This window comes from Macaca nemestrina, chromosome 5 (assembly GCF_043159975.1).
Source record: "Macaca nemestrina isolate mMacNem1 chromosome 5, mMacNem.hap1, whole genome shotgun sequence".
Taxonomy (NCBI): domain Eukaryota; kingdom Metazoa; phylum Chordata; class Mammalia; order Primates; family Cercopithecidae; genus Macaca; species Macaca nemestrina.
The window spans coordinates 156,967,789-156,979,897 of record NC_092129.1 but is presented as its reverse complement, the minus strand read 5'-3'; the positions used below and the strand labels follow the sequence as shown (position 1 = coordinate 156,979,897).

Genomic DNA, 12,109 nt, shown 5'->3' with positions numbered 1-12,109 from the left:
TGAACATTACTACTAACCATATAGAAACAAAAAGACTATAAAGGAATGCTGTGAAAAACTGTATGCCAAGACATTAGATAACTTAGATGGAACAGACAAATCCCTGTAATAATGCAAACTACTGAAACTGACTCCAGAAGAAATAGACAATCTGAATAGATCTATAATAAATAAAGAGATAAATTAGTAATAAAAAACTATATACAAATAAATGTCCAGACCTAGATGGCTTCAGTGTTGAATTCTACCAAACACTTAAAAGAATTAATACCAACTCTTCACAAACTCTTCCAAAAAACAGAAAAGGAGGGAACACTTCTCAACTCATTCTACGAGGCCAGTACCAGTATCCTTATACCAAAACCAGGCAAAGCCATCACAAGAAAACTACAGACCAATATTTCTTATGAATACAGACATAAAAATACTCAACAAAACACCAGCAATATGAATCCAACAACATGTAAAAAGAATTAGATATCATCACCAAGTGGGATTTATCCCAGAAGTGCAAGATAGTTTTAAATTCTGAAAATTAGGTAATGTGATACACCATGTCAACAGAATAAAACCCAAAAACCACATGATCATCTCAAAAGATGAAGAAACGCATCTGACAAAAATTAAACACTCTTTCATGATAAAAAGTCTCAACAAACTAGAAATAGAAGGGAATTTCTTCAACCCCAAAAATGCATCTACAATTGCATGGAACCCTTGAAAAACTAGAACGAAGTTGAAAGACTCACACTTCCTGATTTCAAAATTTACTATAGAGCAACAGTAATTAAAACAATGTTGCACTGCCATAAGAATAAACATATAGACGAATGGAATCTGCAGTTGAGAAGTCAGAAATAAACCCTTATGTCTATGGTCAACTGACTTTTTCCAAGAGTCCAAGACTATTCAATGGGAAAAGAACAGTCTTTCCAACAAATGGTGCCGGGACAAATTGATAGATATGTGCAAAAGAATAAAGTTTGACACTTACCTCACACCATATACAAAAATTGACTCAATGGATTAAAGAGCTAAATGCAAGAGCTAAAATTATAAAACCCAATATTTGGGAAACCACTGCCTTATAGAAAGCTTATACATTTGTACATTCCTGTACAAGGCAAATACAGGAATGTTTATAGCAGTATTATTTAGAATATAAAAAATCTGGAAGGTATCTGAATGTGTATTCACAAAAACAAACACCAGAAAATAAATAAATTAATTGTGATATACCTGTGCAGGGGAATACAATACCACAATGTAAAGTGAATGGTCTCCAGGTACATTCAATAATATGGATGAATATCACAAACCAAAAGTTGTGGAAAAGAAGGCAAAGAATAAAAAGACAATATAGATACAAAGTTCAAAAACTGGAAAATAAATTTTGTCTTTTGATTCATACACATGAGGTGTATTAGTATCAAGTAAGGAAAACAGAGAGCACACTGATTATTTTAACAGGATGTATTAGGTGGAATTGGTAAAATGGGTATTGGAAGACTAAAAAGGCAAAAAGGAACAGTAGTAACATCATGAAACAGCTACCACCCCAAGAGCTGAGGAAATACATGTGCAAGAGGTGGGGTTATTAGAAGCTCGAAGCTTGGAGAAAGGGACTCAGTGCTGAAGCCAGATCTCTGAGGAGGGGTCACTGGCCAGCTGGTGCTGTGATCTCCGAGAGGATATGATGAGGTTGGTTCTGGGAGTGTGGAAAACAACACTGAAAACGTGAACTAATTGCTGCTGGAACTTACTGCTGCTACAGAGTGAAGTGCTGCTGGGATGATGCTAACAGGAAGAAAACAACAGAATTGAGAGTTTATTCTCTCTTTTCCAGCTTTCCATTGTCCTTCTAGAGTCCTCCACTGCTAGATTCTGAGAGAGGGTATAGGGTGAGGTTTGCAGTCCCAGCCCCAGCTTCACAAAGCAGAATGTAGAAGTGTGAACAACATTAATATAAAGTTCAGAAACATGCAAACTTAACATATTCTCTCATAATGCATATATATGTGGCAAATCAATTGAGAACAGTAAAAAGAATAATAAATATAAAATAATTATTCTGCAGAGGAAGAAAGGAAGATGAGATCGAGAAGGGCAGATTTAGGGCTTCAAAGTATTGGCAATATTTTATTTCTTCAGTTTTATTGGGTAAATTTGTATTTGCAAAAAGTATTTTAACTTTTATATATTGCATTTTTGTGTGTATGTCAATATGAATGTACATTCAAATTTTCACAGTAAAATATACTTTATAATATTTAACACTTAAGTTGTTAGAAGCAATTAAAATACAGTAAAAATTTTAAAATCTTAGGAAAATCACTTTGTACATACCAATTAATATAGGTACTGAGAATTCAATTAAAAATTGAATTGACTCATTAAACAAAACAGTATTAAGTTTGCTTTTTAAGGAAACTTCAGAAATATAAACCTGCTCCAAATGAAAAAAGTCATAGCAGCATCTTAAGGGAAAAAACATTCTCTGGGAAGATGCAACAAGGCCCAAGCAATAGTAAAACTCGTGGTAATTTTATTGGCTGAGTGAAATTAAACCGATTAATTTCTCCCATCACAGTCCTAGAGCCTTGGGGAATGCAGCAGAATATTCTATTGCATTGTTCAGGCAGGAAAAAGTGTGTGTTTCCAGGTGGTGGCTTTGCACCTTCAGTTAATAATTCTAATAAATTCACCATGATGATACTTGGCGTCTGGAAGAGCTATTTGCAGCTTCTCTGGATGCATCAGAGCAATCCACCCTCCACAAAAGGCATGTGCACTAAGGATGACAAGTCAAAATGCAGATGAGCCCTCCCTAAAAGGGAAGGAGCCAACCTTGGCCTCTCTGCACAGCGCGAGAGTATCTGCCTGCAGTTGTGGGCAGCAGCAATCTCCTGTGGTAAATATTCTTCAAAGGCCCCTGCTCTGAGAATTCAAAGGCAGTTTAAGGATTCTTGAAAGCTTTTCCTTGTCTTATTCTCCATGTATAGAAGGGCCCCATACGTGATTTAATGTTCTGCTGTCATTGTCTTGAAATTCTTAGTAATTTATTAACAAGAGGCCCCTTGTGTTTTCGTTTTGCTTTGGTTCCCCCAAATTTAACAGCCAGTACAACTCTTATTCTTTCTCTTCCAAAATTAATGTAATTCAAGCTTTCTATTTTCCTTCCTCTATTTCAGTCTTACTTCATTAATTTTGGTTACCAAGTTCTGACTCTTTACATTTTTGTTCTTTTTTAAAATTTTCTCTCTCTTCCTTCATTTCTCTTTTTCTTCTCTGCTACTTATTTTCTCAGTAGTGGTTAACAGAATGGGCTCCACTGCCTGGGTCAAGTACAATTTTGCAACATATGAGCTGTGAGAACCTGGGCAAGTTACTCAATCTCTTCTTGTCCTCATCTGTAAATTTGGAATAATAATTTTATCTACCTTACAGGATTTTGTGAGGGTTAGTTATGTTAAGTATCTGCAAAGTGTTAGAACATTGCTTACACATAAGTGCTCAGCAAGTATTTATTAAATAAGTAACCTTATCTTTATATTCTTTCTCTATATATTTCATTTTCTACTTTGATATTCTTTATTTTTAAAATTCTCCCCATACTTTATATACTATTTTGATATTATTTAATCAAGCTTTAGTTAATTTCATGTATTATATCTCCTCAGTATTTTTATTCTTCCTATACTTTATACCTTAAGTAATTTTTTAAAAATCCAATTATGGATTTCTTTTTACTGCTCCTTTCTGGATAACCTCTTCTTCTGTACTGTTGTAACTTCCCTTATTTTTCTCTATATTGTTTTGGTCCATGTTTTCACATTTGAAATGCTTTGCATCGTTTCCAGATATTTTATATTTTTTTCTTACAACCACTTCTCTATAAAGCTCTTCTCTTTCAATGATTAAAGCTCACAACATTCCTCAGATGGTTTTGCTTTTCTCTGACTTCAGAAGTGGATTTGTATAACTTTTATTCTTTTGCTGTCCTTTTACAATTTTTTACACAAAACTCTCCAAATTCTAGCATTCTTTTTTTTTTTTTCTTTCTTTCTTTCTTTCTTTTTTTTTTTTTTGAGACCGAGTCTCGCTCTGTCGCCCAGGCTGGAATGCAGTGGCGCGATCTCGGCTCACTGCAAGCTCTGCCTCCCGGATTCTCCTGCCTCAGCCTCCCCAGCTGCTGCGACTACAGGCCCCGGCTGCCAGGCCCGGCTAAGTTTTTTTTTGTTTTGTTTTTTGTTTTTGTATTTTTAGTAGAGATGGGGTTTCACCGTGTTAGCCAGGGTGGTCTCGATTTCCTGACCTCGTGATCCGCCTGCCTTGGCCTCCCAAAGTGCTGGGATTACAGGCATGAGCCACCGCGCCCGGTCGCATTCATTTTTTCTCATTCTGTATCTTCTTTTAGTATTGTTTCTTTCATTACTACAGTGTCTATTTCTTATCGTCCACTTTCTTTTCACTGATTTTCATATCTTATTTTTCTTTTTTCTCTCTCTTCATTCTTTTTATCTTTATACTGTTCCCCCTCAATTTCTATTCCCTCTCTATTCATACTGTCTTATTTTATTAAATGTTTTCTATTCTTTTACAAATCATCTTTATATTTAAGTTGAAAATGTTTTATATTCTTTTTATATTTTATTTTATTTTATTTTTTGAGATGGAGTCTTGCTCTTGTTGCCCAGGTTGGAGTGCAGTGGTGCGATCTTGGCTCACTGCAACCTCTGCCTCCTGGGTTCAAACGATTCTCCTGCCTTAGCCTCTGGAGTAGCTGGAATTACAGGCATGTGCCACCACGCCTGGCTAATTTTTGTGTTTTTAGTAAAGACGGAGTTTCATCATGTTGGCCAGGCTGGTCTTGAACTCCTGACCTCAGGTTTGTATTCTTTTTAAATCATCTTCTGTTAAACAATATTTCTGATTTTATTTTAACACTGCTTTTAATTATTCTTTTAATTTTTAGTATCGATAATTTAGAAATATATTTAACAATTCAGGTATTATTTTAAAATATATTTTCCCTCCTTGACATCTTTGCTTAATTTTTCGTTTTTTTTTTTAACTCTTTGATATTTCAGATTGTCTTAAAGTAAAATCATTTTCCTTTTGTAAACATTGCTATTTTCATATTGGTTTATTACTTTACTTTCTTCTTCCCAAACTTTCCTTTGTAGGATTTTACATAACATGCTGTAAATAAAATGCCATAATAATTATATATTTTTGTTCTCTTTCCTCTTTCCCTGCATATCTGGATATTAATTTATAACCTTTGTCTCCTTTTCAAGCACTTTCTCTGACTCACTTATTGGTTGCTGTTTATTCTAAAAGTGTGTTCGCAACTTTTCTATATTTTAGCCATCACCAATACTTTTTTTATCTTTTGGTAATTTAATTATGTTTCTTTTTAATATTTCCTCTTTCTGATTTTCTTTTTATTGATACTAATTCTTCATTTTATTCCTTCTTTACCTACTTTTTCTCTCTTCCCTTTTTGTTGTTTATTGCATCTAATATATTTTTAATCTTCTTTCTATTTAATTCAATATACTCTGAATTTTCTACCTTACTAATCCTGTTTTTCTTGTTTTGTGTGTGCATAAACTTTATTGAGGTATGACTTATGTACAGAAGAGTCATTTTAAGTTGTACAGTTTCATCATTTTGACACACACACACACACAATGTCACAACCACCTCAATCAGAACATTTTCTTCTCCCCAAATTTCCCACATGTTCTTTTGCAATCAGTGCACCCTCAACCTGGGCTCAGTCAACCAACGGCTCTAATTTCTATTACATTAGTTGTGACTCATAAGATTTATTACAAATGGAGTAATAGAGTATCTCTTCTTTACTGTCTGGCTTCTTTTCTTTTTGAGACAGAGTCTCACTCTGTCACCAAGGCTGGAGTGCAGTGGCATGATCTCAGCTCACAGCAACCTCTGCCTCCTGAGTTCAAGTGATTCTCCTGCCTTAGCCTCCTAAGTAGCTGGGATTACAGGTGCGCACCACCATGCCTGGCTAATTTTTTAATTTTCAGTAGAGATGGGTGTTTCACTATGTTGGCCAGCCTGGTCTCGAACTCCTGACCTCAAGTGATTCCCCCACCTCAGCCTCCCAAAGTGCTGGGATTACAGGCATCAGCCGCTGAACTGGTTCTGCCTGGCTTCTTTTATTCAGAGTAATGTTCTTCAGATTCATCCACATTGTTGTATGTATCAGTGGTGCATTTCATTTTATTGCTGAGTAATAGTCCATTATATGAATATATAATTGTTTGTTTGTTCATTCACATATTAATGGACATTTAGGTTTTTTCCAGTTTTCAACTATTTCATAAAAAGCTGCTACGAAAATTAGGATACAGTTCTTTGGGCATGTCTTTAAATAGATAAAAACTGTCCAATGATTTCCAAACTATTTGAACAACTTTACATTCTCACCAGGAACTTAAAAGTTTTAGTTGCTACACATCCTTGCCAACACTTGGTATTTTCAGTATGTTAACTTTAATAACTTTAGCCAGTCTAGTGGGTGTGTAGTGGAATCTCACAATGGTTTTCATTTACATTAGCCTAGTGAATAAAGATGTTGAGCATTCATCATTGAATGCTTTATTGGCCATTCATTAATCTTATTTTATGAAGTATTTATTGAAACCTTTTGCTCCTCCTCTTCCTCTTCCTCTTCTTCTTCTTGACTGAGTCTTCCTCTTTCACCAGGCTGGAGTGCAGTGGCACAATCACAGCTCACTGCAACATCTGCCTCCCAGGTTCAAGCGATTCTCCTGCCTCAGCCTCCCAAGTAGCTGGAACTATAGGCACACGCCACCATGGGCAGCTAATTTTTGTATTTTTAGTAGAGACGGAGTTTCACCATGTTGGCCAGGATGATCTTGATTTCTTGACCTTGTAATCCACCTGCCTTGGCCTCCCAAAGTGCTGGGATTACAGATGTGAGCCACCGTGCTCAGCTGCTCCTTATTTAATAGGTATTATGTTGTTGTGAGGTTGTGAGGTAAATTATATAGCCTAGATACAGGTTCATTGTCAGATATATGTATTACAGATATTTTCTAACAATTTTTGGCTATCCTTTTTCATCTTATTAATGGTGTTTTTTGAAGAGCAGATTTTAATTTTAGTGAAATTGTATTTAAAATTTTTTGTTGTTAGTGTTTTCTATATCCTAAGTAAATTTTTCTTACCACAAGATTGTGAAGATTTTTTTTTTTTTTTTTTTTTTGTGAGATGGAGTCTCACTGTCGCCCAGGCTGGAGTGCAGAGGCATGATCTTGGCACACTGCAACTTCCATCTCCCTAGTTCAGACGATTCTCCTGCCTCAGCCACCCAAGTAGCTGGGACTACAGGCATGTGCCACCACGCCTGGCTAATTTTTGTATTTTTAGTAGAGACGGGGTTTCACCATGTTGGCCAGGCTGGTCTCGAACTCCTGGGCTCAAGCGATCTGCCTTCCTCGGTCTCCCAAAGTTCTGGGATTGCAGGCATGAGCAGACTGGATATTTTCAATTGTCCTATCTTCAAGCTCAGTGGTTCCTTCTTTCACATCCTCAAATCTGCTGTTGAGCACCTCTAGTAAATTTTTAAACTATTACACTTTTCAACTCTATAATTTCTATTTGGTTCCATTTTATCATTCTATCTTTTTGTTCTCTTTATATGTTTATATTCTCTTTACTTGTTTATACACCATTCTTTTGGTTTCATTCAGTTCTTTGTTCATGGTTTCCTTTAGCTCTTTAAGACAGTTGATTTAAAGTCTTTATCTAGCAAACCCAATGTCTGGGCTTCCTCAGGGATAGTTTCTGTCCATTTCTTTTTTTCCCTGTGAATGAGCCACATATTTCTGTTTCTTTATGTCCTGTAGTTTTTTGTTGAAAGTGGACATTTTGAATATTATAATCTGGAAACTCTGGATATCAGATGTTTTCGCCTCCACAGGGTTTGCTATAGTTGATTTTTGATGTTTGAGGATTTCAGTCATCTGTTTCTTTAGTGAGTTTCCCAAACTATTTTTGCAAAGACTATATTGCTTGTCATGTGTTGTCACTGAAGTTATGTTACCTTAGCAGTCAGCCAGTGACTTGACAAAGATTTTCATAAATATCTGGAGGGAGAAAAAAACCAACACTCTGGTCTTTGCAGATGGGCTCTGAGCTGGCGTACTCCTTATCTCTAAGCCAAGCCACCTGCAACTCTGCCTTAGCTATCATCTTCTGCTTGCACGGACTCCAAAGATCAATCAGAGGTACAAGCCAAAGGTTCTCTTAGGACTTTTTGGAGCTTGCATCTGGCCCTGGGCATGCAGGTTGCATTTCTGCTTCCTAAGTCTGAGGTCTCCAGAGAAACAGAATCAATAGGATGTGTGTGCATGTGTACAGTATTCTGAATACTGCAGGGCAAGCTGGAGACCAAGCTGTAAGGAAACATAGAAAGTTATGTAATAACTAGATGGTAATTCAGTGTCAGGAGAAGGGCTGTTTATCCATTAAATGAAAAGGACTTCATCAACCCTGTTGGCTAACTGGAAAGTAAATTTATTTAATACCTTATTACATTTCATCACTTTGTCAACTTCAATTAAACCTTTACTACATTTGTAAAAATATTAAATATGCTTCCTAAGCAAAGAAAGTTTTTCAGAACAAGCAAATTTAGCATTTAATGACATAAATTACTCAGTAGTTAACCATATTCTATAAATACATTTTATTATTCATAAAATAACAGTGTTGTACAATTAGTGCTCTGAAAAGTGGATTCATATTTATATATTGCTATTTATAGGTTATAAATATTACCTGTGTATAAAAAGTACAAAATATTTCAAGTTATAAGTTTACAATTAAAATACAATATTAGAATTTGAAATAAGATTGTTTTTTATTACATGGGAAACTGTCTTTAAAATAGAACAGACTAATCCTGAAAAATGGGCTAGAACAAATGGTAAAAATGTGTATGCAAAGCCCAACTGCCACGTAAACTTAATCTGCTCTCTAGATACTTGAACAATACATGGCATCCAGCCTCTGGAAATCCCACAAAAATGTAATGAATTCATGTATAGTTGAGTATTTGTCCCTCTTTCATGATAGATTTGTCCCTCGTTCATGATAATTTCCATGTCAAAATTGAAATTTCTTTCTAAGAATTCAGTGATTGCTAAACTTTCATATGTGGAATATATTTATGCTGCTGTTTAGGCTGCGCTGGCTTCAATCAAAAGATCCAAGAAAATCGTGAATATTTTGTATTCAAGTGACACAACACTGGGAATCTTACCTGTCTTTCAAACTGGCATTGGGCTCATGGGGAACTCATTGCTATTCATTATATGTATGTACATCATCTTATTTCGGCCCCATCAGAAGAACCCCTTAGATGTGATTCTTATGCACCTAACTTTGGCTAACGTTATAACAGTTATCATCAGGGTGTTCCATATATAATGTCATCCTTCGGAATTAGAAGTACTTTTGTTGATACTTGTTGTAAAACAGGGCTATACATTTATAAAATGACACGGGACATTTGTGTATGTACTTCTTCTCTCCTGAGTATATTTCAGGCTGTTATTATCAGTCCTTGTCATTCCAAGTGGGCATGGCTCAAACCTCAAATCTCCTCATATTTTTTTCCCTTATTGATTTATTCCTAAATAAACAACATGCTAATCAATATGTGGGTCATTATAAGCACCATAGCCACCAGCAAATCCACTAATGTTGGACTTGGATATTCTCTGATATACTGTAAAACAAACATTTTATATACTACCATGCAACGATATTTCAAAGTGCCATGTTTACTCAAGGTTTCCTCTTTTTGTTCCTCATGATTTAGAGTAGTTTCTACATGGTGACTATTTTCTTAAGGCATCAAAAGACGGTCTTTCATATTCACAGTATCAGTCTCTCTCCACAATCTTTTCCTGAAACAGAAGCCACTCGTGTTGTCTTCTTGCTGGTGAGCTGCTTTGTTTTCTTTTATGGGACTAACATGTGTCTTTCCACTTATATTAGCTCTACATATGAGAACAGCCTAATCCTGGAGAACAGTACTAGCTTTGTTTCATCTTCCTACCCAATTATCTGCACTTTGATGTTGATTAATTATGATAATAGAGTTTCCAGATTAACCTGTGCCATTTTAAATATGATTACTTCCCCCTGCTTACCACACAGCTTTCTATTGCATCAAAGGAATCCTGATAAAAATTATTTTAACTACAAGAGAATGCATTTTTAAATTTTTCTGAGTTTAGAAATTTAGTCCTTTGGCCTGGGAGCTCCAGGCTGCAATGAGCCAAGACCACGCCACTGAACTCCAGCCTGGGAGACAGCAAGACCCTGTCTGAAAAAAAAAAAAAAAAAAGAAAAGGAAAGGAAAGAAGGCTGGGCGTGGTGGCTCACGCCTGTAATCCCAGCACTTTGGGAGGCCGAGGCGGGCGGATCACAAAGTCAGGAGATCGAGACCAACCTGGCTAACACGGTGAAACCCGTCTCTACTAAATACACAAAAAATTAGCCGGGCCCAGCTACTCAGGAGGCTGAGGCAGGAGAAAGGCGTGAACCTGGGAGGTGGAGTTTGCATTGAGCCGAGATCGCGCCACTGCACTCCAGCCTGGGCGACAGAGCAAGACTCCGTCTCAAAACAAACTAACAAACAAACAAACAAAAGAAAAAAAAAAAGAAAAGAAAAGAAAAAGAAGAAGAAGAAAAAAGAAATTTATTCATTTGGTTGTCATCCTTGAAGAGAAACAATATATGATAAAATAAAAAATAAATTTAGTCCTGATTGCACCTAGGTAAAAATTTGAAAACAAAAATCCATTGCGATTCAATCTATGAAAGTTTCTTCAAGCATAAATGTGCACATTGCAGATGAGTATGTAAAGTGTAAAATATATACAGGTTCTAAAAACATGAAAAGTTATATCAATAAAAACTCTAATGTAGTAAAAATAAAGAAATGTAAGGACATGGTAAAAATCGAATTCAAAGTAGTGGTTATCTTTAAGAGGTTTGGAAGAAGATGTGAAAAGAGTTGGGAATATAGATGACTTCACCTTCATTTGTAATTTTTTATTTCTTGAATTGGCTTATATGTTTATTAGTACTTCATATCTGTATATGTCCAAAATGCCCTGTAAATAAGTTTAAAATAAACAATATTTGCTCTTATTTCTATAGTTTCTTGTATATTTCTCAAATTTGTAAACCATTTATTTGCACGAATTTTGCATTAAGTTTATAAAGTTGATTAGATACATGGATTCCCAAAAGATGCTTGGCATGGAACACTATTTCTGTTTCCAAATAGACACATTGACATATGATTATGCAAATTTCATAGGGCGGTTACAGGATGGGAAGTTAGATACACTTTGTCATACTTCCGCCATTTTGTAGTTTAGACACAATAACTGACCAGCATTAATGTTAAAATAGAGTTCATAAGACTGATGAAATGAACTCTTTGTATTAGCCGGGCATGGTGATGGGCGCCTGTAATCCCAGCTACTCAGGAGGCTGAAGCAGGAGAATCACTTGAACCCAGGAGGTGGAGGTTGCAGTGAGCCGAGAATGTGCTACTGCAGCCTGGGCGACAGAGCAAGACTCTGTCTTAAAAAAAATAAAAATAAAAAAGAGAGAGAGAGAGAAGAGAAAGAAAGAAAGAGAGAAAGAGAGAAAGGGAGAAAGGGAGAAAGGGAGAAAGGGAGAAAGGGAGAAAGAAAGGGAGAAAGGGAGAAAGAGAGAAAGAGAGAAAGGGAGGAAGGGAGGAAGGAAGGAAGGAAAAGAGAGAGCGAAAGAGAAAGAAGAAAGAGAAAGGAAGGAAGGAAGGAAGGAAGGAAGGAAGGAAGGAAGGAAGGAAGGAAGGAAGGAAGGAAGGAAGGAAGGAGAAAGAAAGAAAGAAACTCTTTGTGGCAATAAGGTAGGAAATTATAAACAAGACCTAAGGCCACACCAGACAAGGGTTAAGTCACACACCCATACACTTAAAAAATAAACTCTATTCTAATTGCCACAAGGTTAATTTTTCTCCTTTTTCTCTAACAGCTAAACAAAC

General features: G+C 35.9%; 1 pseudogene; it reads left to right on the top strand.

Moving 5' to 3' along the window:
- Window positions 1-9,580: 9,580 nt before the first annotated feature.
- LOC105491686 (vomeronasal type-1 receptor 96-like) lies at window positions 9,581-11,177 on the top strand (annotated as a pseudogene).
- The last annotated feature ends 932 nt before the right edge of the window (window positions 11,178-12,109 follow it).